This window comes from Cebus imitator, unplaced genomic scaffold (genome assembly GCF_001604975.1).
Source record: "Cebus imitator isolate Cc_AM_T3 unplaced genomic scaffold, Cebus_imitator-1.0 Scaffold752, whole genome shotgun sequence".
Classification (NCBI taxonomy): Eukaryota; Metazoa; Chordata; class Mammalia; order Primates; family Cebidae; genus Cebus; species Cebus imitator.
The window spans coordinates 293,360-297,615 of NW_016108067.1; positions in this window are offsets into that span (position 1 = coordinate 293,360).

A 4,256-nucleotide genomic window follows, 5' to 3' on the forward strand; every position below is an offset into this window, starting at 1 on the left:
AAATAGAAATGAATTCTGCCTAAGGTTGTGAAGGGCTCCCAAAAAAGGCAGTAGTTTAATCTGTGTCTGGAAAGTGAAATAAGAATGAAGAAGAAAAGCCAATATTGACTTCAATGGGTGTTGTGAGTGTCTGAATTGTATGGGCACATACATACGTACAGGGCTGTTGCAATTTGGCCTTGTGGACTTTGACGTGCCTGTGGGATTTCCTGATGGAAATGTCTGGTTGGCAGTTAGACATGGATTTGGCCCTCATAAGAGAGGTTAGGGCTGGAGAAACAAGTGAGAAGGCTATAGAAATATTTGAGAGAGGCAAACAAGGTTGTAGTGCATAGCGTCTCAGAATCTAAGTCTTCTGGCTCTCATTTCAAAATTCATATACTGTATCTTTAAATAGGTCTACACATATATGTATGTATGCATAGAGTGCACATATATATGTGTAGATATATAGAGAGAGCTACACATAATAATGTGTACACACAGGGCTGTTACCATTTGGCCTTATGGACTTTGAAGTGCCTGTGGGATTTTCTGATGGAATCTCCGGTTGGCAGTTAGAAATATGGATTTGACACTCATAAGAGAGGTTATATATGTATATGTTTATGCATTATTATGTATCTGGGGCATAGTAGATAATTAATTACTTGTAGACTGATAGCCAAATAAATGTTTGTTGAGTTTATATTAAATAGTACTTATTGCCCCCAAGAAGCAATATTTCATATTTTTGTTTAATGATCAACTTTTTAATTTCCCTAATGCAATCACATTAACCCAAAGATGATAAAGGAAATCTGCCAAATGTTGCTGTGTTTTAAATGAACAAATCTATGTTTTGGTTAGATGTATTTTTTCATTTTTATAGAATATAGGTCATTCTACAGTTGGGCAAGAAGAAAGCTAAATATTGGTGATAACTTCCTTACAAATGACTTTTTTGTTTTTCCATTTTGGAGGTACAGTTCACTGAAGCAAACACATTGATGATGTCAATGAGAGTAATGGTGCTATTTTCACCCTTTCTAATGCCATTATTGTGCCATTCTCTGTTTCAACCTAAGGCATTAATGTTTCATGTTGATTAAATTTTAACATCTAAATTGCCCTTTTATGTTACACACAAATGATAAACTTGAATGTTGTAGTCAGAGAGCAGCAACTTCAGTTTTCTCTAGGCTCTTAGTAAATTTATCAAGCAACATAACCCAGCACCTCAGAAATGGCTTATTTCTGTTTTTCTTTACTCACCCAGGAAATACTGAGTTGAGTGTGATTTTTGTTTTTGAATAATCTTATATGACTAAAATTAGACCTCATTTTACAAATAGTTGCATTCCTTGACATTTGTACATGAAGCACATTTCTGAAAATGGAATCATATATTTTCCCATTGACTTACATAATAATTTTAGAAGTCCAACCTTTATTACAGATTGATTTCCAGTTGGCAATGAGTTGTAACATGTTACCACTGCTTCCACTTCTGAGACATGTGCTTTAGTCTTCAAGTAAAAGATAAGTGATATAATGGAATCTCTAATTTCAAAGAATACTAAATAATGCTTTCAGAATAGATAAATTAAACTCTAATTCATTTGTGTAGAAAATGAAACTTCTTAAAATAGGGCATCATGCAATTTGACTTGCTCTGTATATATTTATCACAAGCCAGAGCAAATCCTAAATGTCCTGCTTAAATAATTCAATTTTTTCTTTTTCTCAGGTTATTCTTTGTGAAGATTCCCCTAAGAAAAGGCTTTTGGCTTATGGATATTTCCTGGGAAGGATAATAATTATTTGTTTTTCCTCACTATTTTAATCTCTAAAACTTTGGATATTTATGTTACTTTTAAAAAGGCTGTTTAGGCATCATCATGCTAGATGGAAGTATGGCCCCAGAAATAACAAGGATGCAAAGTTTTCCTTAATCCATATATGCCTGAGATTGCAATTTTTTTTTTAAATTTTTGCAATCAGATCTTGGTAATGACCTTGAGCAGTAGGATGTAAATAACTCCCATATGCTTAGTGTTCCAATAATGGAACACTAGGCCTATATAAGTTTAATTGCTTTCTTAAAGATCAGGGGCTTTATTTTTTTTTTAATTTTTAAATCTGGCAAAATACATATACATAAAATTTTCAACCACCATTTTATTTTCTGTCTGTATGGCTTTGACTACTGTAGATATCTCATGTCAATTGAATAATACAGCATCTGTCTTTTCATGTGGTTTTGATGACTAGATTAATTCACTTAACATAATGCCCTCAAGGTTCATTCCTGTTGTATCCTGTGCCAAAATGTCCTTCCTTTCTAAGGCTGAACAAGATTCCATTGCATGTATACACCACATTTTGTTCCTCCATTGATCTGTAGATAGACGCTTAGGGTGCTTCTATCTCTTAGCTACTGTAAATAATGCTGCTATGAACATGACTATGCAAATATCTCTTTCATTCCTTGATTTCACTTATTTTGAATATATATAAAGAAATGAAATTGCTGGAATATATGACAATTTTATTTTTAGTGTTTGAAGAACCACCATGCTCTTTTACATAGTGGTTGTACCATTTTACATTCCTATCAAGATTGAACAAGAGTTCCAATTTTTCCACATCTTCGTCAGCACTTGTTATTTTCTATATTATTTTCCTTTTTTGATAGTAACCATCTTAATGGGTACGAGGTATCCAGGGCTGTTTTTAAACTTGTTTTAATTTATTACTTAATACTATTTTAATTAGCAAATGATATTTGGATACATTAGTGAGTTTCAGTGTGATGTTTTAATATATGTATATAATGTGGAATGATTAAGCTGATTAATACACTTCATCTCACTCATTTTTTTGTGATGAGATGTTGGAAATTTACACTCAGTTATTCTGAAACGCACATTATTTTTTACTATAGTCATCCTGCTGTGCAATAGATCTTGAAATCATGTTCCTCTTGTCTTATTGAAACTTTATACCCTTTAATGAACACGTCTCTATTTCCTCCCTTTCCCCTGCCCTGGCCTCTGGTAACCACCATTCTACTCTACTATGAATTGACATTTTCACATTCCACATATGAGATATGCCATTCTTGTTTTTCTTATTTCATGTAACATAATGTCCTCCAAGTTCATCATGTTGCTGCAAATGACAGAACTTCCTTCTTTTTAAGACTGAATAGTATTTCACTGTTTACACACCACATTTTCTTTATCCATTCATCCATTGATAGACACTTAGGTTGATTTCATATCTTTGCTATTGCGAATAGTGCTTCAATAAACATGGGAATGCATATGTCTCTTTGACTTATTGATTTCTTTTTTTTAGACATATATCCCATAGTGAGATTGCTGCATCATATGATAGTTGTAGTTCTAGTTTTAGTCTTTAATGAAACGCCAGACCATTATTCATAATGGCTGTACTAAATTTATATTTCCACCAGCAGTGAACAAGGGTTCCCTTTTCTCTACATTCTTTGAAATACTTGTTATCTTTCCTTTTTTGATTATAGCCATTCTAACAGGTGTGAAGTTATATCTCATGTTGGACTTAATTTGCATTCTCCTAGTGTTTGTTTATTGTTTATATTATATTAAGAATTTTTCATGAACCTATGGATCATTTATATGTCTTATTATGATACATGTCTCTTCAGATATTTTGCTCATTTTATGATCTGGTTATTTGTTTCCTTTTTATTGAGTTCCTTATATATTTTGAAATTAGCCTCTTATCAGATGTATGGCTTGCAAAGATTTTCTTCTACTCTGTGGGTTGTAAGGATTTCTTTATAGCCAATTATGAGTAAAGTACTAACTTTCACACTCATATTTCTATCACACTTTACTGTCATTAGTGATTTATTTATATATTCTTGTATTAGAAACAGCATTCAAGAATTTTTTTTACTTTGCATCCCTCAATAAAATGCATAGCACAATAAATGCCCAATAAACTCATATTTTGAACAATTAATCTTCTTATTTTGTAAATAAAATTTCTTTGATTTGGCTTTATTGATGCTTAAGAGCATATCCCTTCATAATAAATGAGAATTATAACATCTCTATATTCAATGATATCAGATAATTTTACTATACACATTTTTATTAACAGATTTTTGAACAGTCATATGAACACTCTTTTCACTTTCCAGAGTTTGTATATTGGGACTCTATTTAGAATTCTGTAATTTATAACGGCTATTAACATGGTATCTGCTCCAAAAATTCTTGTAA